Genomic DNA, 26,236 nt, shown 5'->3' with positions numbered 1-26,236 from the left:
AGCAGCTCCTCTCAGTGCAGTGAGTGCTCCAGCGTGTGTCTCCTCCGCTGTGTCCGCTCCTCTTCCTAAGTGCCAATAGGGTGGCCTGGCGCTTTGGCCAATCAGGAAATGGGTCTGACGCCCTGCCTCCTGATTGGCGGGGAGGAAAGTTTGTGTGAAAATAGTGAAAATTAATTTGCCATCGTCGCACAATTGGGTGGAATCAGGGTGCACTCTCTGTGCCCCGAGCCCACCCTATTTTGAAGCCTATTAGAGCCTCTGGCTCTAATCAGGTGCTTCAAAAATACCGCCACCTCCATAGGAATCCATGCATCTGGCGTCCTAAAAAGGGGACGGGCGCATGGATGGGGGGGCAGTGCCCGTGCGCCCACAGTGCATGGGCCGCCACTGGTCAGATGTGGAAATCTTATTCAGCAGGCTTTAGCTCTTCGAGTGAGTTTAGATCGGCAGGACAGGTCGTCTTTTCTTTACAGGCAGGCTGTGTTAGAGTCCTACCTAAGAAAAGAGGATATAAGATGTCTGCTATTACCTTTTTATTAGCCAAAAATAAAAATCCCCTCTGTACTTCTCCCTGATCCTGATTAGAGCCTAAAGCCTCATACACACGATCGGATTGTTGGCTAACAAAGCATCAGACTTTTGTCCGAAGGGCGTCTGCCTGGATTTTGTCTTGCATACTAACGGTACACAATTGTCGGCCAACAAACACAAACGTAGTGACGTACTACGAGGAATTTCAGCTCTTGAGCGCCACCCTTTGGGCACCTTCTGCTACTGTTGTGTTTGGTGAGCATCGATTCTGAGCATGCGTGTTTGTACTTTGTACTTTTGTGTGATGGACTTGTGTACACACGATAGGAAAATCTGACAGTGGACCGTTGTCTACTGAAAATTTACTAGCCTTCCATCCAATTGCTTGATTGCTTGTCATGTCCCCCATAACCTGTGCCTCCTGGTATGCATTTTGTAGAGGTGGTGTGATGCTTTGTAACTATTTTTTTTTCTTTAACTTTATTGAAATGTCACAAAACTCTATGCACTGCAGCATTTTGAAGCGCAGTGTAGTGCGTCTGAATGTGCCTTGTGAAAATACAGCCCATCTTAAACCTAGTACACGCGGGCCGAATATTGGGTGGCATCGGCCAGTTTCTATTGGACTGGCCAATGCCGCCCGACATTCGGTTTATGTGTACAGCAGCTGGCAGCTGGTCTGACAGAAGCCAGCTGTTCCTCTGGTTTCTAACGAAGGGTTATGACCGAAAAAGATCACCAACTGGCTCTTGATAAGCGCTCTCAGCCATTGGGGGGGCATCCTCATGTCCGAGCACAATAGCACAGTAGGGGAGATTGCTCTACAAAACGTTGGATTGTTAATACAGAGGCTCAGACCTGAGTTTCAACCCAACCTCTGGGTTGAACGAAAAAAAGCTAATAGTGTGTACGAGGCTTTACTTTTATTTCAGTGTATACCTCATCCACAAAATGAGCTGGTGTGAACTAAAGCTTCGTACACACTACTAGTCTTTGGCTGAGAGTGCTGGCCGGGAGACGGTCGGCAGACCTTTTTTGGTCATGAGGCTCATTTGGCCGGTTTGTCGGGCTGACTGACGTACACATGGGCTGAATGTCTGCCAGTTTCTATTGAACCAGCTGATGCTGCCCAACATTTGGCCCGTGTGTACTAGGCTTAAAAAAAGAGGACAGAAAGGCAAATAGCTTTATCTATGCATTGGGCAACTCAACACATATGGTGTGAATGGGCCCCTAAAATCACTTGCCAACTGCCAATCCACTGTCCAATGAGAATGCCCAGTTAGGATAAGATCATTGGACAGGAGGACAGTAGTTTCCATACTAGTTGTCCATAATTGCTGTTATTTGACAACAGGCTGTGGAGACCCAATGCTGTATTCAAACAGTGACTATAGTCACGTTCTCAGAGTGCCCATTCCAGGGTCTGCCCCTCCTTCCTCCAGGTAGTTTTAGCGGGCACTGGCAGCGGGTTACTATGGGTCATCCATGGGAAACGTGAGATGAACAGGGAGGATAAACTTGCCAAGCCAGTTTTTCAACCAGTGGATATAAGTTAGAGTTTAACAGTTGGAGGGTGAGTCTCTCCTACCGGCTGAGCGCAGTGCAGGTTTGGTGTACACAACACATAAATAGGGACAGCGTGCTGACTCCAACTGCCAAAAGAGTAACTGGTAAATCTTTTGTTTCAATGTTTTTGAATGGTATCTAATCTCTTTGCTTTTTTTTTTTTTTTTAATTTTACCTTTGCATACTGTACCTCGGTTTGATCTTATGGCTGTGTGATAGGGTTTGTTGTCACCAGTACATTGCAGTAATGCATGTATGCTAAGCCCCTATACACACTATTAGATTTTCTGCAGATTTTTGTCTTCAGATTTACCAAAACCATGTAGTGCAAGGGTCTGCCTGAATGCATACAAAGTGAAACTCCTAAGGTTTGACCTCCAAATTATATGGTTTTGGTAAATCTGAAGACAAAAATCTGCAGAAAATCTAATAGTGTGTGTGGGGTCTTAATGTGTACTATTGTGCATTTAACATGGGTTACAGTAAGTTACCAAAGCTCAATGTTACACTAAAATCAGATTTGCAACATATCACAGCTAGTGATGAGCCAAACACACCTGGGTTAAAGTGGAAAAAAGTGCTTAAAGTGGAACATTAAAAATGCAAACTCCAATAATTAACATTCCTAGGGAATGCCCTGCCTATCTGTGCGATGTACACCAAAACTATACTAGAACATTGTAGCACCCTCTAGTTGGGGATGTGCTAGAGTGAGGATTTTCTAGCAGAGTAGGTAAATTTAGGCAGGCCTAGCTAGTGGCTAGGCCGATTTGTTTTCATTCTGGGATGGGAGTGGCTCGGGGTTGCAGCTGGTGACAGGCAGCATCACTGAGACCACCCTCTTCTTTCTAGAGCTTGTGAGAAAGATCTGGATAGAGAGGAGAGGTGGAGCTGCCTTGGGGTGTTTTAGGGAGCCCTGACCAATCCACAACCTGGATTGGTATGTGGCAGGCCTCATTAAAGACCTGGGGTCAGCCCAGCTGGGGAGGATTTGTCAGGTGGAAGAGCTGGAGTGAGAGAGTGTGGTGGCTGTCGGGGCACACGTGGAGCTCCCTGATCTGGGGGGGGGGGGGGGGGTTGGCTGGGGCTCAGGTGCATCCAGGAGGAGTGACAAGATCCTGGAAGGAGAGACACATGAGAGAACAAGGAGAGGACAGTGGGAGAGAACACTTCTAAGCATCTCCAGTGGTCGCAGCCGGGAGTGAGTGGCTGGTGAGTGAGCACAGTTGGGGAGACTGGCGGAGGCACGCCTGATAGAACTGGGAGATTGCAGTTTGAGATGGGTGCAGAACCAAAAGAGAGGACTGTGGGAAGGACAGTGGAGAGAGGTCATTGCAGCCAGGTTGGTTGGCAGGCCCTGAAGAGGGCTATCTGGGAGTGGTAGCTGAAATGAGGACCGCTAGCACCTGAACTATTTCTACGCCACAGGGGGCCAAGGTCCCTGCCTGCAAAAGGCAGTTCATTGAGGTCTGGTTGAAGTGTCAGGCCTACCCATGCAGTGCTAGCTAGTCTGGTGGAGTAACAGTCTGCAGCAAGGGAAGTGCTGGTGGAGTAACCTTCTGCAAAATGTGTTTGTGCTGGACTGGAGTGTATATACTTGAGTGTATATAGAAGTCCCAAGCAAGTTTGCACTGAGTATTCCTGGGCATCTCATAATTCCCAATTTCCCATCCAATTTAATCCCCTCAAATAAAAAACAAAAACAAAATAAAGCTATGGACTGTTCTGTGTCTGAGTGATTGAGATATGGATGTCTGGCTTGGCAAGGTGACAGGTGAACCACTTAGGGTTGCCACATCATCCCTTTAATCCAGGACACACATTAATTACACAGGTTATGTGGTTGATTAAGGTGGTAATTAAACTCACTTGGTGCCTTATCTGCATTAAATCAGCCTCAGAACCTGTGTCATTCATATGTGACCTGGATTAAAGGGATGATGTGGCAACCCTAGAAACACTACATTCAGCAACCCCTACGGGTGGCTTGGCTACACCCTTATCCTAGAGGAGGGTCTGGTATACATGTTAATGGGGACCCCATGCACAAAAAAAATCATGGGGTCCCCCCTAATTTATACCAGAAAATTTATGCAAAAAAAACCACTTGAGGTCCCCCAACGTTCTTTAAGTTTTAAGGAGGGGGTGTGAGTATGTGGTTCCCTGAACCCTGCCAGGCCACATGCCTCCAATGGCAAAACACCTAGTCCCCATGTTAGTGAGGACATGTACCTCTTGTACTGTCAGTGTCCTTAACAATAGGAAGCTGTCATGTAATACTGCTATTGTACATTACAATTGGCTACCCACAAGCAGGTAAATGTAGGTGCATCTGTCAGAATGTCCGGACAGCCTTCAGCTCATCCCTAACCACTGCATGCAAATCTTTCACATCATTTCAATGTTCATATCATTTTGGAATTCTCCTAACATTCTGGTTGACAATGGTCACTAGTACAGGCAGAGCGGTAAATCTTCCCAATGAGGATTCAGACTGCAATAAAAACTTGACGAGAATCTAAAACTATATATATAAAAAAAAAAAGTAAATAAGGGAATACATTTTTTAAAGCTTTAAAAGGTCAGTCCACCCAAAACTGAAATTTCAGTGCTTGGTGGATGCTAGAGAACTCTGTTGGTGAGATCTCTGCACACCTGCTGTGGCCATTATGAGGGGTCCTCACCATCCCAACTGGACTTTTAATTATGATATATATAATGGAGAATGTGGCAGATCTGGAACACACAAAGGCGTGCAGGGGCTTCCAGATGACAGATTGAGTTTATTGGGGTATCGGACATTTAGAAAGCCAGGGGCTGACTCGGCCCTCCAGGCTACATCTGTTGCTAAAATTTCATTTTTAGATGAACTGACCCTTTAAAATCCATGTTTTCTTGGGTTCTTCTTGTGAATATAATATATAACAGCTGCATTTACTTTTTGCATATGTAGGTGTTTATTCCTTCTCAGTAATGGTGCTTTCCCGTTCCTGTCTCCCTTCATGACATTTACTCCAGGAGTAGAAGATTAACCCAGTGAAGCTTCTTCTTTTTTCTCAAATATCCATCACAAACCAAGAAAATGTAAAAACGTAGGAATTTTCTCTATACACAAATGGACATTGAGGCTACACCCCTGCAGTGAGCTAAAGCCTCGTACACACTACAACCACTTTCAAACTGAGGCGCTGGCTACTTTGACGATAAAGTGCCACTAGTCTTACTAGCAGGTAGTGGCCGAAAGCGTTAAAAGCACTGCCCATTCATTTTAAATGGCAGGGGTGGTTTAGGCGCGGTGGACACACCCCTCAAAGATGCTGCTTGCAGGACTTTTTTTCCCATCCCGTAAGCGCACCGTCCCAGTGTGAAAGCACTCAGGCTTTCACACTGGGGTTGGCTTGAGAGGGGCTTTACAGGCGCTATTTTTAGTGCTAAAACGCCTGAAAAGCGCCTCAGTGAGAACGTGGCCTACTAGTTTTTTTTTTTCTTTGAACCCAGCAGGTCTAAGCCGCTGTAATAACAGTCAGGCTGAGAGCGCTGATCAGGAGGCGGTCTGCAGACATTTTTTGGTCATGACCCTTCAACAGAAGCCGGCAGGACATACAGGCTGAATGTCGGCAGGTGTCTATTGAACCGGCTGGTGCCACCAACATTCAGCCTGTGTGTACTAGGCTTAGGCGTATAGTCTGCTATTTTAGTAAATCAACCCCAAGCTTTCTAGGATGCTCATCCCTGTCTGTGCAGTCTTTCATCAGGGAGACTCCACACATGACTGTGGGCCACTGAGGGCCACTAGAGGGCGAACTTACTAAAATATGTATGAAATGCAGGAATGGAAATATGATACAGCAAGCATTTATTAAAGTCGCATAAAAAATCTGATGCTCTTTTGCACGCTCATGAGCTGGGAGGCAGTTGGAAAGATAGTCACTGTCAGACTTCAGATGCGAAGGTCTATGTGACCAAGAAGACACAGAAGCTGCGCCTTTCTGTATAGTATAAAACATTATTTACTCCAATTAAATGTTATTTTCACCTTTACCCCAAAAGCCGCACCCAGCAAGACTTGGCAGAATTTTGATTGACTATGCACTAGCTTTATATGGCATCCCTTTGCAGTTGCTAATCTCTACTTCAACTGTATGGTTATAAAGACTCTGGATGCCAACAGTTTATTTATCTCTGTTTGCAACTGCTGAAGAAATAAAAGAGATGTGTACCCCCCCCTCCCAACTCCCCCCCAGAAAATAAATGTAATACCAATAACCACTGATTCACTAGACTCCCGGGATTAGGGTTGCCACACCTGTCCAGGATTCACCCGGACAGTTTTGGGTTTGGAATCTTGTGTTCGGGTTTCAGTCTGCCTGAAACCTGGACAGATTATTTAGACAAGGCTGTGGCTCCCCAAGTAACTGAGATAGTCGCACAATAATCTGTTGCCATCCGGGAGCTGCGGGCCGCTTTCTGGGGGCAGGTTTGGCTTCACTGGAGGGGGGAGTGTGGGGCGATAATGTCAGTAAGAGTAGTTTGGCCACACCCACTGTTCACCGCAGCGCTTTGCATTACCACTCTCCTTGAGGCACCCAAAAGGTGTCCCAGGTCTTTTATAATCCTATAGTGTATACTATGGGGAAAAAAAAGGTGCCCTGTAAAGTGTTCGGGTTTGGCTTGAAGAAAAGGTGGCAACCCTACCCGGGATCCTGTTCTGTACATCTGCCTTCTAATACACGCACACCAACACGGTCACCTTTTCCAGAAGTGTATGGACAATCCATAAAAAGTTAGCCAAAGCTCAATTCCAGACATGCAGCTAACATAACAAAAGATTTCTGGCCCTGTTCAGCTAGTCTTGTTATCCATGCTTCCCTGCCATGCAGCAGCCACGACCTGCACCTCCACTAAAGTTAAAAGAAACCTTTCCTGTGAAAGACAGGAAGGCTGCCATTGCTACCTCTTATACTGAAAATGCTAGTTTCCTGGCTGTCATGTTTAAGGTGTGACTCTTACCTGGAACAAGCATAAAAATAGGGATGACAGGCTTTTTATATGCATATTTGCTTAGGGTCAGTGGCTGAAACCTTATTGAATCCAGTTGGTGTGTGTACCAGCCAAACAACTAGTATCTTCAGATGGCGATTGTCAATGCCTGCTCCCGTTTGTCTTCAAGGAGAGATTTATTCTAGCACACCTGTCATGGGAAAGTTTGTATACTGACATTGCCAATTTTAAGAATGCTTGTTCCCTGGTTGACATGCTTTGGCCTTAATAAAATGAGTCTGTTCCAGAACAAGCACATAAATAAGGAATTTTACACTTCTCTGAAGCCTAATTACAATATGGGTGTCTCGGGGGCCCATGGCTCAGTAGTATTAAATTCAGACACAACCAAGCAGGAACTGCCATTTTTGAGTTCTCATTCAATAATATTGTTACAATATTACCAGTTTAGTATTGCCAAGTAAGATAATGGTATCAGCATGATAAAATATCTGTTGCTTCTAAATTTTTGTTTGGGCTACTGTCCATAAAAATAAGAGAACAAATTTTGGATTGGTAAGCCTTTTGTGGGTGGGCTCTGAGAGAGGACACTCAAGTAGCACCAAGGTACATTGCTTTTCAACAGGCTCAGATCCAGGACTCTTCAGAAGAGGAGGATAATTGCAGCCACACTGATTTCGTTAGCAGGACTGCCTTGAGCAGAAGATTATTCACACGTCAGCCAATTTTAACCTTTTTTTTTTTTTTGCTATAGATGGAGTTGTAAAGGGTTAGAACATCAGTTGTGTCTGCTGAGAAGATTCACACTCATCATTTGCTAATTATTACTGGGAAAAAAAGTGATGGAAAGTCCAAAAAATGTACAGTTGTTACAGAAACAGGAGGTAAAGGGGAACGGTTGGGACAACTGTTCCAACAACAACTGTCTAAGAAAGGATTTCCGCTAACTTCCTGTTGTGTCTCCAGGACAAGAAGTCAAGAGAAATCTCCACAGTGGGAACACAATCCGCATTAAAAACATGGATTTTATTCTTTCACTGCCCTATCCCAAATGTCATAAAAGAGACCAGTGTGAGGCAGCCCATACATTAGTCAGTTTTTTGTTTTTTTTTGTTCAACCAGCGAGTTGAATGAAAAAAAACTGACCCGATTGCCCCATTTACACATTCAAGATGGATGGGGGAATCACTCTGCAGAACTATTGTAGTTTGACAGTGGGGAGATTTCACCTCCATCTGAATACACCAACCAGCATGGCAAGGAAAATCCAACCCCCGGGCAATACAGTGCACTTGGGCCCTGTCTACACAATCACGCACGAGAATAAAAATGCAAATTATCAATAAGGCTAATGGTGTGTGTGTGTGAGAGAGAGAGAGAGAGAGAGATTATACAGATTGCAGCAGCTTAATTCTTCCACTCCACGGCTGTTCATTTCTCCTATTCTCCTATAGTCCTGCTGCCCTCACTCCTGACTCTGCATGCAGACTAGTGGGCGGGGCTGGTGCCGCATGGGCCAGATGGAAGGAGGAGAAATCAAGCAGCACCATGGCGTTCTCCTGCTCCCCTCAGGCATATCACTTAGTTCAGTGGGCGGAGCCGGATCAGAAGAGTAGGCATTGCAGCAGCCCCCGCTGCTCTTCATTTTACTGACAGGAAACTGATCTGGAAAAGCTCAGAGCCAAAAGCGGCCCCAGGGCACTGAGTGCAGGCGGCCTTGGCTGGGGTCGCTGGGCAGGTGGGGCCCCCGGGCAACTGCCCAGCGTGCCCAAGCGAAAAGACGGCCCTGGTTGTACAGAGGTCAACTGGTGAATAGACTTCTGTACAACCTTTTTGCCCATGCATAGATTGATATTCGGGCAGTCTCTGCCCAACCATTTCAATTTCAATCCATGTATGGCCAGTTTAAGTCGGTGAAATCTAGCCTGTGAAAAAATAAACGATTTTAGTCTGAGTAACACGAGAGTTAAACTTACAAAGAACAAGCCCACCCTTGGCGAAGGTATTTGATTTTAGCTGTGATTATTCCAGAAGCAATTAACATAAATGATAAACTGCATGCTGGCCTTGTGCCCAGGCCTTCTGACTTACTGGCTTTAATTATACTGATCTACATCATATCAGATAAGACTATTTTTATTGGCTCCGGTTATAATTGGGTGAAAAGGGTCAACTGAGAGTAATGGTCTGCAACAACATTAATCAAGTAAGCTTCCCCTGGCAAATAAATTCTGATTGGTTGATCTTTATCTCATTTAACACAGCAGTGGCATTTTTTTTTTTTAGAGGTCTTTACAAAGAACGTTTAACTGTGTCCATCAGTTGCACAATGAGGCTGCATGCACACTGGGCTTAAAACATCGCCAGTCCCCCTGGCAGAAAAAACCCTCCACTGATTCATGCCCCGTACACATGATAGGATTTTCCAACGAATTATGTTTGATAGGAGATTGTTGTCGGAAATTCCGACCATGTGTAGGCTCCATCGGACATTTTCCATCGGAATTTCTGTCACACAAAATTTGAGATCTGGTTCTCAAATTTTCCGACAACAAAATCCGTTGTTGGAAATTCCAATCGTGTGTACACAATTCCAACGCACAAAGTTCCACGCATGCTTGGAATCAAGCAGAAGAGCAGCACTGGCTATTGAACTTCGTTTTTCTCGGCTTGGCGTACGTGTTGTTCGTCACCATGTTCTTGACGTTTGGAATTTCCGACCAACTTTGTGTGACCGTGTGTATGCAAGACAAGTTTGAGCCAACATCCGTCGGAAAAAAAAAAACATGGATTTTGATGTCGGAATATCCTATCGGGTGTACAGGGCAATAGAGCGTTTTTGTATAGTTTAGGAGAGCTTAGGGGTGTTTAGTGTTTTTTTTCTGCCAGAACGTGCCAATCAAAAACACAAACCAAAGAATTTTTTTTTTCCTGTCTCTAAACTCTGAGCTTAAAATATGCCTCCAAACATCCTAATGTGAGCTATTTCTACAGGCCAAATGCAAAACTCCTGTAGAAGCAGTGTTCTTTCAGCCATTGTGCATGAACCCTGAAGCTCACACCTTAATGCCCCAGTTATACACCCGTACATGAGTGATTTTGAGTGGAGGCTAATTTACTTACCAGTGTGGCTTTTGAGTTGTTGTAAGAGAAAACCAGAGAAACACACCAGGAACATACAAATTCTGAACAGTTCCCTTAGAGATGAGCCCCTGGCATCCTCCAAGCTTATTTGAAGTGACAGTTGAACCCAGGATCCAAGTGCTGTCCACAGGTTACAATTCATCTGCCTTGTCAGAGTCAAAGCACTGAAAATTCATATTTCAGCTTTCAGGGGATCTCTCTTCTCCTACTGTATTCTCTATAATATACATAAAATAATCCAGCATGAATGGTGAGATCCCCTCATAATAGGCACAGCAGGTGTGTAGACCTGGGAACTCCACACCGAGATCTTCTCAGTGAATTCTACAGGAAATGCAGTATATTATCTATATAGCCATAGAGTGGGGGGTGGCGGCGTCTGCACCTCTTCTGTAGCAGCACATACAGGGTTAACAACTTCATCCTCATGTTCTTTATAAAGTGAACTTCCATTTTACATAATATCTCGCTGTGAAAGCCAATAGGGAGAGCCAGTTCCAGCAAGCGACTGGTATTCTAATGATCCACATTCCTGCCTGTTGCTGACGATGTAACCTGACAAATAAGTCGGTTGTCATCCAGGCTAATGTGACTTGAGCACCTGTCACACAGACTGACTGAAGTCTGCTTTAGATCTCCATCATCAGGGGCCCATCTATACTTATCAGTGTTACATAAGTGAAATTCAACCACTGGTTCCTTTTTCTCAATAGCAAAGCCACGGGGTGCTGTGCCGGGTGTGCGTCATGTCCAAAATCTGGTGAGTCATATCTGTTTGTTTATGGCCACCTCAGCAATCGGAATAATAATTTTAGATACTAGCAATTTTCAGTGCACATCTCAATCTGATTTGTAGCTGTGGGGGAAATACATGCAGTTCTTTGAGAGAGAACTGTACTGTATAGTGCCTCATAATAACCAACCAGGAGCATACATCTACATCTCAAGAAATGCACAAAGCCATATTCCCATCACTTCTGGTGCAAACCCCCCTGCACTAGACTTATCCGTTTTCCTATTTGACTGCTTCTAACCTGTTTTAGGATGGTGTGAAGGTTTATAAATTGGATTATAAGAGATAAATTTATTTCTATTTATCGTGGGGATAAATATGTGGCCAATAATTATACAAGGTAAAGCTGTTTCTTTATCTCTGATGCCTCTAGGCATAAGTCAATTGTGCCTAATCCAGCTCTGCAAAGATGTGAGTTCCCGGTACCAGAATAAAAATATTTTACAAATGGGTAAGAAGCCATCAATTTCAAGTTGGATCTCTAATCTGTTTTTCTAACTAATATTTTGCAGGCATATGCCAATTGTGTGGGCAAATTCAATCACTTGCTACCACCAACACTTTACATCAAGACTGGGAAAAAATTGGAACTGGCTAGATTACCATGTGATTATTTTAGGGACAAATAAACAAACTGTTTATAGTTTCATGGTGAACTGTCGGGTATATGTGAAAGAAATATACATTTTCAGATGAGCACCTGCATGTACTGTATGTGTCAAATCAGACATCCTTATTTGTATGCTTGTTCCAGGTTAGGCTCACAAATATTGAAAAGGTAAATATGACAGCATTTGCAGAATGAAAAGTAGCAATGGGTGCCTTCATGCCTCTCTCCAGTTAGGGCTCTTTCACACGGAGGATCCGTATGTCCGTTTTTCATCCTTCCGTTCTCGGATGAAAAACGGACATACATGTATCCCTATGGAGCGTCGGATGTCAGCGGTGACCTGTCCGCTGACATCCGACCCGCTCCGATCCGAAAAGTGTAAGGGAGGAAAACCCTACTTTTCCATCCGTTTTTGGATCGGGTGACGACGGACTCTACGGTCCGTCATCATCCGATCCCCCATAGGTTAGAGCGGCGCTCTGACAGGTCCGTCGCTGCACAGTGTGCAGCGACGGACCTGTCATTTTCCTGCTCAGCGGGGATCGGCGGAGCTATCCCCTCTGAGCAAGCGGGTGTTCACGGGACGGATCATCACTGATCTGCCCTGTGTGCAAGAGCCCTTAGGCTTTCTTTAAGGTATGTCAAAGAACACAAAGCAGTTGCTTCTTTATTTTTTTATATTTTTTATTTATAAATTTTTAACACAATACACCCACAATGCAGGAAAATAGAATAATAAAACAAAACACACATACAAGAATTTCTATAAAGAAATAAAGTATAAACTCATGCCCCCTGGATTGACAATACTGCTGACCAAAGGTGTCTCTATTGCTCCTCCCTGTGGAATGGAGCTGTATTACTAGCCAAAACACCAGGAGAAAACAGAGGAAAAAAACATGGAAACCTAATGCAGCCACAACATTCTCGACTGACAAACTGCAATAAACTTATTATTTTTTCATTTTTCCCTCCTCCTCCTCTCCTAGTTTTAAATATGCCTTTCTCTCTTTCCCTTCCTTTCTCCTTCCCTTCTCCAAACTCCTTATTTATATATAAGATAACTTGGTATATAACCAGAAGGTTACCAATCAACCAGGAAATTTGCAGATAACAATACACCATTTGATCAAAAGGAAAGGGGGGAAAAAAAAGAATAAATCCTCTAATACGAAGGGAGACTGATCTTTATATAAGAGATACAGAGTCCATAGTCTCCAGTATTTCTCTCACTGTTTTTTCATTGCCATTGCAAGGTCCTCCATTTCCTGAATTTTTTGTAGTTCTAGCCAGCCAGTGACATTTATTTGGAGCGAATGGGCTTTTCCAAAGTGCTGGTATACATGCTTTTGCAGCCGCTAGAAGGTGTCTCAACAATGATTTTTTTGTAGCTTTTATTGGATAAGGGTATGTCATGAAGTAAGTAGGCTGTAGGCTATGGGCTTCTTCTCAAAAGACACACTAGTTAGTTCTTTAACCATTTGTTCATATCCCAGAAGTCTTTGTTTCAGACATTCCCAAAAAATGTGAAACCGGGTACCCTCCGATTCCCCACAGAGCCAACAGACGTTTGAGGTCTGAGGAAACATACGATGTAATAATGATGGCGTTTGATACCATCTTGTAAGGAGTTTGTATCCTCCTTCTTGATATATGCTCGCCAATGAGGTCTTGTGAGCAAATATCAAGATTCTATCCTTTTCGTGAAGGTAATTTGTAATTCTCTTTTCCATTGTTGGAGAAGGGAAAGATTCTGTGGGGCATTGGCCATTATCAAGACTGAGTACAAATGGGACAATAAATGTCTCATTGGTTTCCCTGCAAGGGAAACTTAGGTCACTTTTTTTATATTAGAATACATAGTTACATAGTTAGTAAGGTTGAATAAAGACACCAGTCCATCCAGTTCAACCTGAGTGAGTGTCGGTGCTTGTCTACAATTGTCCCTAACCCTGTACATTGTGTCTCATTAAGATGCTCATCTATTATTATTATTATTATTATTCTTCATTTAAGGTACCCATATAGCACTGTCAATTTACGCAGAGCTCCACACATGCATTGCACACTCACATTGGTCCCTACCCTCAAGGAGCGCACAATCCAAGGTCCCCAACTCGCATTCATATACTAGGGACAATTTTTTGGACAGAAGCCAATTAACCTACCAGCATGTCTTTGGAGTGTGGGAGGAAACCAGAGTACCCAGAGGAAACACACGTAGGCACAGGGAAAACATGCAAACTCCAGGCAGGTAGTGTCGTGGTTGGGATTCGAACCAGTGACCCTTTTTACAGCTAGGCGAGAGTGCTACCCACTACACCACTGTGCCGCTACCTCTCTGAGAGGGCAAAGTGTGAAGATACGCACCCAACTGGGAACAGTCAGCGAAGGAAGTCCAAAGTGTAGGAGAAATTCATAAAAATTTCATGACTCGTCATAAGCTGCTTTTCTTGAAAGAAATGCAACAAGCAATGGGACCCCTGACAAATAAGTTCATCAAATTGATGATCGTTAAGTCCAGAATGAAAGAATTGGGATTAGTGGACTAGGGAAAGGTAAAAGATCTGTATGTTTGAAAACTAATCTAACAACTTTAATGCCCCGTACACACGGTTGGATTTTCTGACGGAAAATGTGTGATAGGACCTTGTTGTCGGAAATTCACACATTTTACATCGGATTTTCCGACATAAAGTTTGAGAGCAGGCTATAAAATTTTCCGACAACAAAATCCGTTGTCAGAATTTCCGATCATGTGTACACAAATCCGACGCGCAAAGTGCCACGCATGCTCAGAATAAATAAAGAGATGAAAGCTATTGGCTACTGCCCCGTTTATAGTCCCGATGTACGTGTTTTACGTCACTGCGTTCAGAATGATCGGATTTTCCGACAACTTTGTGTGACCGTGTTTATGCAAGACAAGTTTGAGCCAACATCCGTCGGGAAAAAATCCTAGGATTTTGTTGTCGGAATGTCTGATCAATGTCCGACCGTGTGTATGGGGCATAAGAGTAGCTGCAGCCAGGGGGTGTTGGGTGACCTCTATCGGGATGGCTTCATCTGCAATCCAGGGGTGTCCAGCTAACATTATACCCACGGTCACCTGTTCTAAGTCTACCCACTGTTTTTTATCTCCTTGGGCACACCAGTCGAGAAGCCTAGATAAGTGCACGGCCTCATGGTATTTTAGTGGGTCTTGAAAACCGATACCGCCTTTTGTCCTTGGGAGTGTCAAAATGGAAGTGGCTTCTCAACCAATATTAAAGTGGTTGTAAAGCCCCGATTTGTCACTTTTACCTATAGGTAAGCCTAGAATAAGGCTTACCTATAGGTAGTGGAAATATCTCCTAAACGTGCGTCGTTTAGGAGATATCTACCTTGTAGTGATGATGTCATCGGTGCATGCGTTGTGAAGAAACGGAAGTCCTGTGCTTTTTTTTTGACTCGCAAGTGCGTGACTGATGGCTCCCGCTCCCACGGGAGTGATGTCATGTGGTTTCGGCCAGTCACAGGGCCAGAGTCCGCGGCCCCGGAAGGAAGAGGGGTGAAGATGGATGCGGCCACCAGTGGGGACAGCGCGGGCTTAGTTTGCAGGTTAGTGACACATTATGGACTAATATGCGATGCATACTAGCCCATTATGCTTTTTCTTTGCAGGGGAAAAAAGGAAGTAAAACCCATTAGGGTTTTTTTCCTCTTTAAGGCCCCTTTCACACTGGGGCGGTGGGGGCGTCGGCGGTAAAACAGCGCTATTTTTAGCGCTGTTTTACCATCGTTTTTGCGGCTGTATTCGGCCGCTAGCGGTGCGGTTTTAACCCCCCGCTGGCGGCCGAAAAAGGGTTAAACCCGCTCGTACAGCGTGGCTATAGCCGCGGTATAGCCGCGCTGTCCCATTGATTTCAATGGGAAGGAGCGGTGAACGCACCGCTCCTTCACCGCTCCAAAGATGCGGTTTGCAGGACTTTTTTTACCGTCCTGACAGCGCACCGCTTCAGTGTAAAAGCCCGAGGGCTTTCACACTGAATAAACAGCAGAGGCTGTTTAGGGGAGGTTTGCAGGCGGTATTTTTTAGCGCAATAACGCCTGCAAACCGCCCCAGTGTGAAAGGGGCCTAAGTGTTTTTCTAGCTCTCCTTCATTGTTCTTGCAGCTTGTTAAATCTGATTCTTAGTGAGTAATGGAAGAATCAATTGAGTTACAGAAGAACTTCACTCTATCATCATTCACTATTTGTATACTTCTTTAGTTATATCCTGGTTTCCATGCCTTGGCAAATTATGTAATTAATCCCAGGAGTTTTAGGAGAGGAGGAGGGGCTTCTCTTAGCTAAGCACACTCTCCTGCCTGCATGCCTGAGCTAAGGGCAGATTTCAGGAGGTAAATGCTACATAAATCATCTGCCCTTACTCAAGATGGTCATGGCCTGAAATGCTAGGGGGTGTTTTTAAAAGTGATTACTCAGCAAAATAAAGCATGGAGGCATAGATGGATGGGAGAGTTTGCTTTGAATATTAAAAATGAATTAAATGGCATTTCTGGTTTGTGGTGCTCAGATGCAGTGTTGTTCCACTTTAATATTTCTAAATACAGACATGGTTACTCAGCTTTTTTTTAAGTTGGCTCCAGTGCTCTCCCATTTTTTTACACCTCTTGATTCTAGATCAATATCCTGTTTTTTAATTAGACTGAAGTTCTTTCTGAAGAACATTTTAAGTTTAGGCTGCAGGGTACAACGAGTAGCTGCACAGTGAAGCGTCTCAGGGTGGAGCGTTGATCAATTTGCCTCTCCTCGAGGCCATTAAGAGTTTGTGCTGCAGTTGTTTGTCAGGTTCTCCACTGATCCATCTCTATAGGTTACTGCTAATGCAAAGACAGATAGGAGTCTACTTCGGTCCTCCACAGAGGAAACAAGCACAGGGTAAGGATAAGATTGCATCATGGAAACCGCTCCACTATTGTCTCTGTACTAACCTTAACAACTCCTAAAAAGATATTGAACGTAATAATAATCTGCTTTAAGCTCACCATGCATGTTACAGTGTAATTGTACAATACCATTTAGATCTGTCAGCCTCTATGTAGTGCATAGATTGAACGCAAATTGATTGGATAGATAAGTTAGGTCTTCTTATCACATAGTTTTGGTAAATCTAAAGTTGATCGTATGGTTTGATCGTAACACGTATGGTGACCTTAATCAAATCTAAACAGACAAGAAGCTTTCAAAGGAGATGTAAACATCACAACGACTGCCTATGCTCTATTGTGTAAATGCTAACTGCTTGGCTGTCACACTGATCCTCTTTTCCAATATATCCACGCAGAACTTATATAAAACTGTTTTTGTTTTGTTTTTCCTTCCTCTAGACCCAGGCAAGATGGCACACAGCCGCCAGTTTATTTGTATCCCCTCTCGTAGAATTGTAGGTCATACCAGACACTCTGGCCCTACTCCAGAAGATCCAAGGAGTGCAGAAAACTCAGACTTCTTCCCATCCGTCAGCTTGGCTGTGGTTCTGTTTCTCATTTTCATTTCTGTCCTTTCAGTTTTGTTCCAGCGAAACACAGGTTACATCGCTATAAATAAACTCTCAGATGTTAATGGCAGAGCTGTCCAATTCCATCCTCTGCTCTACAGACAGCCACTGTTGACTCAACTGATGGTGGGAAGATTAATCAAAAATTGGGATGAGGGAACAACAGTATTAGCAGCAGCTGAAGATGCTACCCAGACACTGGAGTGCTTTTCCATCAACATCATGGCAATTCTTTCAAATCAAGTTTTCATCAAACAGGTTGGGGAACACAAGCCTCCTGAAGCCATCTGGAATCATCACTTCACCAGAATTCCAAAAGCCTTCTCTGTAGCAGTCATAACTCGGACAAAGGGGGGAATTCCCCATGGAGTTATTTTGGGTCCTTCAAGCCTGGTGACAGGAAATTTTTACGTAATGGAGATAAAACTTCAGGCTTCAGGTGAGCAGTCAACTGTATTAGAAGACTCTTTGGACATAGCCATTGAGCTACTACATCATCTCTACATATCCAAACCAATCCCAGACACTTTTGAGGTCAGAAACTCTACACGACAACAGTTGGGGGTCATCAAAATTAAAGGAGATCCTTACCTGGAAAGCGGGCTAGTGTGTTAGCCTTTGTCTTGTCTCAAAGATGTTTTACAAGCTATTTCAAGCATTGTCAAAATGGGACAGCTGCGGTAGTCTCTTCAAGTTGGGAATGGAGTTTATGGGGAAATTTTAAAGTGGTTCTCCAAAAAAACTACTTCTACATGCTCATGTGGGGTTGGGCATTTACAACCATGAGACCGCCAAAGAAACGTCTCATGAGGGAAAAGTAAAAGCTGGCCTCCTTCTCACAATGCTGGTTTCCTATCTCTGGATTCTATACCTTCTAAGTAAATTATCTGGAGCAAGCATGCAGCCAGTAAAGTCTGAACTCCTGGTCTACATACTTGTTCTGCGGAGGTGACTCAAAGTATTGAAGGCAAATCATGGTCAAGAAAGCCACAAAACTAATTGTTAGGCAGCATTCATATTTATCTAATGTCAGGTTTCCATTAGTTGAATATTCAATAATGGTCTGAAAAGAGTCAGGAAATCACTTCAATCAGCTGAAATAACCAATAAGCATTTTATCATTTTGTCTACTGTGCGTTGGCAGAATAAAGGGGCTATACTGTATACGCTTATCAATGTTTCTTTACATGTCAGCTTGGTGTAAAAAAAAAAAAATATTAATAAGAGGTAATATTTTTACTTTAACAAATTCGCTTGTAGTTATATGTGTATATATAATGGCAGCCATGTTTGCTCAATATGTATGCAGGCCTGTTTCTTGCTGTGCTTTGCCACACAATGGTTGTGTTCTGCTGCTCCGTCTCACAATGCAAGTCAATATGTCAGCTGAAAGCAAAGCATTCTCTTTGTTGCTGATATCTTATCTCAACAGATAAAGTGGATTTGGCATTTAAAGCTGAATTCCAGGAATTCAGCCACTTTGTAAAAAGTGTAGGCACACTATGAGTGTAAGTTAAAGGAGGTGCATGACATCTTCTGGATTTATCTCTATTGTTTACATCTGACAAGTTTACAGCTCTGCCAGGGCATACACTGTCTATTTTCAGCCAGTTGGTTCATAGAAATTTAGCATGAGATGCAAATTTAATAATGTTTTTCTTTTTACTTCTTTTTTCTTTAAACGGGGAGAGACCAATGTTAATGTTCCTTGTACAGCACTGCAGAATATGTCACTGCTAAAATAAAGGACTAAAATAATTACAAATGCATAATATGCACATAAAGACCAACCATGAATTTGTCTTATTTGCTACCTTTTTGGTCTGATAAATATACCATTGTAAGGGTTTCATTTTATTTGTTTAACCACTTCAATACCAGGCACTTTTACCCCCTTCCTGCCTAGGCCAATTTTTATCTTTCAGCGCTGACGTACTTTAAATGACAATTACGCAGTCATGCAGCACTGTACCAAACTAAATTATCATTTTGTTCATCCAACTAGAGCTTTCTTTTGGTGGTATTTAATCACCGCTGGCTTTTTTCCCTTCTTAATAAACAAAAAAATAACATTTTGAAAAAGGTTTTTCTTTAGCTTCTCTTCTAAAATTTTGCAAATAAATAATTGTTCTTCATAAATAACCCAAATCAGTGTATATTATTTAGTCTGTAGGAAAGTTATAGAGTCCACAAACTATGGTAAGTAGCTGAAAATTGATCAATCTTGAATCTCATTTCTTGATGCCCAAACATCCCAGGATAGTACAAATATCCCCCAAATGACCCCTTTTTGGAAAGTAGACAGTCCAAGGTATTTAGTAAAAGGCATAGCAAGTTTTTTGAAGGTTTTTTTTTTTTTAATTTTTTGACCTTTTTTTGGAAAATAAAGAAATGAAAAAAAATGTTCACAATTATATTTTTTTTTTTTTGCATACTGTCACAGTGCAGTACCAGAGGTCATTATATAACTGTTGTGGTGGTGATCAGGGACACTACCTGGTGACATTTTTTTTTTTTTTCCATAAAGATTTTATTAAATATAAAGATGTATACATACAAAGCCAACACAGAAACATATGTTAGAATAAGATCAGGACAGTAGTACCTTTTGACAAATACAACTAGAAGATGTAACTTGGAGAGGAGAGTCCAGGAACCAAAAGGGTAAACCCATACATTAGCGTCTGTGGGCAGAGGGTCCTGTTATCAAATTTCGCCTCCCCCCCTGTTCCCCCCCCCTGACCCCATCAGGGGGAGGAAAGGCAGCATTTAATCGTTCCTGGATCTAAACTAAAACATGGAATGACTTGTTAAGGCTTGTGAGGTACTATAATCGGGGTATCTAATAGTGGATAATAGTGTCCAAATTCGACAGGTTCAATAAGTGAGCTTAGAGTACAAAATTGGAGTCAAAAACTCCCAGAGTACGAAAAGAAATGAAGCTGAGAAGAGAAAAGGAGAAAGGAAATAGTAAAAAAGAGGAGAAAGAGAAGAAAGGATCAAGAGACAGAGGGGGGAGGAAGGACAGGAGTATGAATAGGGATACAGGGAGAGGGGAGGAAAGCCAAGATTCCGCACCCCCTCACCCACCAACCTACCTACCCACCTACCCACCAACCTGCTGAGTGTAGCCTGTGATTCAACATAGAAGTCAAGAAGTCACCTTAATGGGTGTACTGATGATATTTATCAGTGGTTGTAAAATTAATCCAGCAAGCCCATGTATTTGGGAATTTGTGCATTCTATCTTGTGAGATATGGATCAACTCCTCCATTTCTTTTATTTTGGTGAGTCTCGTAAACCACTCACTGATCGTTGGAGTACATGTGGAACACCAATGTTTGGGGATGCATAGTCTAGCTGCATTGACCATATGCATAGCTAAAGATTTTACCTGGTGACGTTTTATTACATTTTTTCTCTTTTTTTTTTTTTTCCTGTGATCAGAGCAATATAATGTTACCATAGTATCATTGTACTACCCTGGGGAAGTGGTTAGGATTTTTTTTTTTACACATTGCTTATAGCAGCAAATTTCATTCAGTAAAATGCTTGCTTAATAGCAATTAAATGGATTCATTCTGTTTGTTTTGATTAGCTGTGATTGGCCAGAGCTACTCACATGGTACAGATGGGCTGTGATTGGCCCTGTCTGTACCATGTAATCACACTGATGACCATTGGACACAGCCGATGACTTATCAGTGTACCAGCTCGCTGTCTGTACCATGTGACCAATCCTTTCATGCCATCTATTGTATACAATTGTGTTGTTAGCTGTGATTGGTCATCAATATGATCACATGGTACAGACAGGGCCAATCACAGCTAGCAACACAACTGTACACGATGGATGGCATGAAAGAATTGGTCACATGGTACTGACAGCGAGCCAGTACACTAAGTCATCGGCTGTGTCCGATGGACAAAGCTAGTGACAGATCGCGCCACAGCGCAAGCCGTAAGGACATTATATGACGTCCACCCAGATTGACAAAAATCCCGCTCGGCTGTCATTAAGCTATAGGTTGGGTGGGAACTGGTTAAGTATAAAAATACCTGTTGATCGTGTCAGAAATTCAGAGCTGTCCTGTCTCCACTGCACTTGTCCTGTGTTATCTCATGTAGCCTAGTTAGACCACCTAGTTTTTATCTTGGACTAGAGAATAATTAGTGTATGTGGTGTAGAGATGAAGAGTAGGAGGGTTTAGGAAGTTTAGCAAAATACAACTGGGACTTAAAGTGATTATAAAGGCACAAGGTTTTTTATCTTAATGCATTCTATGCATTAAGATAAAAAGCCATCTGTGTGCAGCAGCCCCTCTCAGCTGCCCTAATACTTACCTGAGCCCCATCTCTATCCAACGATGTCCACAAGTCCCTTGGCCATCCGGGACTCTCCCTCTTAATTGGCTGAGACACCGCAGCGGTGCAATGGCTCCCACTGCTCTCAATTAAACTCAGTTAGCCAATCAGGAGAGAGAGTGGGCAGGGCCAGGCCGCGGCTCCGTGTCTGAATGGATACACGGAGCTGCAGCTCAGCTCGGGTGCCCCCATAGCAAGCTGCTTGCTGTGGGGGCACTCAACAGGAGTGAGGAGCCAGGAGCTCCAGTCAGGGACCCGAGAAGAGGTAGATCTGGGCTGCTCTGTGGAAAATCAACTGCACAGAGCAGGTAAGTATAACATTTTGTTATTTTAATAGAAAAAAAAAAAAACGAGACTTTACAATCGCTTTAAGCTGGCCATGAACTGGAACGGCCATAGATGGTTCAAAATGCAGCCGGTCCCTGCTGAAACGTTCACGTTTCCATGTATCTATGACTAGCTTTATGAGCTGAGTGCTTTCCTGGCATATCCACAGCTATTTTTCTTTACTTTCAGGAAGGAAGGTGCCACCCCACTAAAGGAAGGTTGATAATGACGATAAAGAAGAGACCAGACTGTAGTAAAATTAGCCTGACTGTCTTATTGTGGAATAACATATTGGTAGACTTTTGTTCAATACTTAGCACACGTGGGAGTGTGGACTGGACATTTTATTGACTTATTTTTATATATAGTTTGTCAACTAACAGAAATGATTTTATTGGGGGTTTCACCATTATTCATATACTGTTGCCATTAAGATTGCATGGAGTATTTATAACAGGTGTTTCTAGAGGCATAACATTCTTTGTTGCATTATTGATTTAGTGGTGTTTAGGCATACCCTGCTTGGCAGAGGGTGTCATTATTGGGGGGGGTCACTACTGTTCATATACTGTTTGTCATGGTAAGATTGCACTGAGTATGAACGGGGGTTCCTAAAGGCATAACACTCTGGGGGTTATTTATGAAGGGCAAATCCACTTTGCACTACAAGTGCACTTGGAACTTAGATTCACACTGATTCACACAGAGCGATTACAGCGCCGGTTCCCGCATCCCTCCTCACCCGCAGGCAGTTCACACTGCCTTTTGCGAACCGCTGCGGGTGTCATTACATTGTTAATGACACCCCCAGATCGCACAGGAATCGGATCGCATAGGTGAGAACACCCATGCGATCTGATTCTAGTGCGGGGAAGAACAAGTCCTTGCATTTTTTTTCTGTATGAATCTAATGCGAGTTCAGCCATACCTGTATGGCTGAACTCGCATCTCACAGACATCGCATGTGATTGGCATCGCAGGTGCGGGTGCGAATAACATGCGATGTCTGTGATCGGACTGGTGTGAACCTGGGCTAAATGATTTGGTTGGTCATTCCTCACTTCCTACTCAGACTGATTCAGGGTGATGAAAAAGGTTTTTCATAAACATTTAAAAAAAATTATAAAATATTTGGACCTTGTCTCCCTGAAAACCCCTCTGTTATTTTTAGGAAGCATTAATCTTTACAATCTATAATAGCTCCCAATGAATTAGAGCATCCTGAGAGAACAATTTTTTTTGAGAATTTGAAAGGAATTTTACCCTTACCAGAGATGTGGCATTTGTAAAGCTGTAGGCCCTAATAGTACTCATACATAACATTAGGGCCAGAAGACCTTGTCCTGTGCCTGTACTCTGGGAGTAGTAATAAAGACATCCACTAGATGGCGGCAAACCTACATGAGTGGCAGAGGACCTGTAGAATTACTCAGATATACAGTATAAACTGTAGATAGTCTGCACAAGGTCCAGGTCCCACTGACTCCAATGCATTTTGCGGTAAACCCCCAGGAAATTACCATTCCTAATTTCACTATTCGCAATGAAAACATGTCCAGGTGTTCCGAAGCTCCTGCGGTTATTTTTCACCACCACTAAATCGTATAAATTCACCTAGGAGCATCATAAAAGATGTATCAGGACTCATTTCATATATCTGTCTCTCCCTCAATTGACTGTTATTTTCTTGATACCAAACCTTCTAGATGTAGATGATCTCCTAGATCATACATCTTAAAGAAAAAAACTCTCATGATGGTCCTGATCGTCAAGTAGTATATTTTACAAGTATTAGCAAGCTGAAAAAAAAAAATCGATACATTTTAAATGACTAAATATGTTTTATTTGTTTTTTTTTGTATTCAGCATGATATGATTCAGAACCGCAGAAAAAGAACTTCAGTAAAAATAAGTAAAGAAATTCCAAATAAACTTCAGTCATTAGAAAAAGGCGCATAAAAATAAATTTAGTCGGCACCTGTCTGATCAGTGTGCCCCTGACATCCAGGGCCCCATCAGAGACCTCTCTTACCACATTATGGTTCTTCCCTACATCAGAGTCCCCCTTACATAACAGTCCCCATCAGTGTTCCCTTTATATCAGGGTCCCCATTCAAGTCCTCCCTTACATCCGGGTCCCTATCAGAGTTCCCTGTACTATAAATCACAGTCCCCCCTTTACATCAGGCCTGACCTGAAGTGACACCTGTGTGAGAGCACAGTGGGCTGACCATGAGAAGCCCCTAGCTGCGGCCCAGATAAAATTCTATAGTGGTCTAGCTATGGGGCTGTAGTTTGCAGACCCATGATCTAAGTATACTGCAGTGCATTCAACTATTATTACCTCTATTTGCCTCTGCAATGATTCTCTACTGATGCAACAGAAATGTCCTTCTGCAGTTTCTACCTTCCAGCTCCTAGGCTCCTTCTCATATCAAAGCCCAATTTGTGGGTGCGTCAATTGTTGAGAGACGGCAATGCTCCTTTCCCACCAACCCTGTGAAGTAAACATGCCTGTGGGGCGTACTTGTTGCTCTCTCCCTGACGTCATTGGCTGACATCAATCCTGCACCATTTCCAGGAGCATCCCCTCAGCACAGTACAGGAGTCTTGTTCTGGTGGCAGAAGAGCAGGCAGACTTGTCCTCTTCCTAATGCAAGGATCATGACCATGCCTGTCTCAGGGAAGTGCCAGGCATCTAAGGAAGATTAGTATACAGGTCACTGCAGAGACAGTACAGAGATTAGATATACAGGAGAAGAGATTGAAAGGGTTAACAACAAACCCATAGCTGCTGCTGCCGCCCAACAGGGACTAATTTAATGATTCATTCATTAGTTTCTCCTTCCTTGATTGTAAGAGGAATAGGTGGACTTACAAATGTGAATACTATACTGATTGGTCATTATAGCAATCACATGGTATTGAGCGGGTTGAATCAGCTCTGCACATGTGTCTTTAATTGTCCTTAATGGGCACAGGAGCCCACTAATGGTGAGTTGTACAGTGACATTTATGAAAGGCAATTCAGAAATAAAGCCTCGTTCACACGAGCGATGTCTGTATAGTGTGAATGGGCCCTTTCTTGCAGTGTCTTTAACTTCCAAGTGATGCATGCAGGCAGCCCATTGAAATCTATTACGATGCGTGGGTGCTCGGACACAGCCGCTCGTCCTAATGTGACAGCTGTGCGGGTGCATGTGAGTGGCGTCAAACACACACTGTGTTTTCAGCTGCTCACCGGCACCCACATGCCTGTCACATTAGGACAGGGGTGTCAAACTCAATTTCATTGCGGCCCGCATCAACATTATGGTTTCCCCCAAAGGGCTGGTTGTATCTGTAAGACTATATAAATGCATCTACTCTTAATTGCCTCTGCACTTACTTATTACTGGTTTTAGTAATAACTTAAAGTGTCACTAAACCCACATCATAAAAACTATTAACAAATGTTGTATTACATTCTGTTCATACTCATTCAGTCACTATGGGATTCGTTTTCTGTATTCTGCAAAAAACCTGGTTAATCCTGCTGTTCTCCCCCTTCTGTCCAACTCCCCAACTCAGCTAGGGATTTTGCAGAGCAGTGTTGGCAGCTCTGCACATGCTCAGTTTTCAGTGTATTTCCATGCTGAGCATTTCCTTCCTATCACATCTGAGCAGCCCATGTGCCTATAGAGTCACACATGTGGGCATATACACAGTCACAGTGGTAAATGACAGCCCACTCCCTCCTTCCTCCTCCATGCCCACTAACCAGCTAAACACAATGGGACGGGATATTACATGGAGATTGAGGGAGTCTTCACCTCCCTCTTACCTCTTATTCTAAGACGCAGGCTGGAGGCATGTGACACTGCATGTGACTGGCATGTTATTGCCAAAAAAATAATAAAGATTTGATTTCAAGTATGTATTTGTATGACAATGTAAAACAGTTTATTGATATTAACTACTTGCTGACCGTCTAACGCAGATGTACTGCGGCAGGTCGGCTCTATTGCACGAATTGACGTGCCTGTAAACGAATCAATATGCTAGGGGTACTGAATTAAAATTCAAGGAGGTCCGGTCGCCAAAACTTTCTTTGGGCCGAGGTCCGAACCTCAAATCTGTGATATGATTCAGAAAGATTGTAATCACTGTATGTCTATCAAAACATGAGAAATGTACAATTTCCTTAGCATTTCAACAATATTTATTGTCAAATTTCAGTTACAGCATTAAACATGTGGACAGTTGGAACTAGGATAGCTTTACATTTGCTCTTGTCTTTGTATGGAAAACAAACAACTATTGTTAACAAAAACAATCTGGAAACAAATCAATAACTCTTTAATAAAACATAAA

General features: G+C 43.1%; 1 long non-coding RNA gene across 1 annotated transcript in view; it reads left to right on the top strand.

Moving 5' to 3' along the window:
• The window catches only part of LOC141108250 (uncharacterized), a 33,100-nt gene extending 14,120 nt beyond the window's left edge, over window positions 1-18,980 (top strand). The window contains exon 2 of the long non-coding RNA XR_012236040.1: window positions 17,021-18,980. This is a non-coding gene — a long non-coding RNA (uncharacterized lncRNA). The remainder of the gene's footprint in view (window positions 1-17,020) is intronic.
• Window positions 18,981-26,236: the final 7,256 nt, after the last annotated feature.

The sequence above is a fragment of the Aquarana catesbeiana genome, linkage group LG09 (assembly GCF_042186555.1).
Source record: "Aquarana catesbeiana isolate 2022-GZ linkage group LG09, ASM4218655v1, whole genome shotgun sequence".
Classification (NCBI taxonomy): Eukaryota; Metazoa; Chordata; class Amphibia; order Anura; family Ranidae; genus Aquarana; species Aquarana catesbeiana.
The sequence above is the reverse complement of the archived record's forward strand: the minus strand, read 5'-3'. Positions and strand labels throughout refer to the sequence as shown.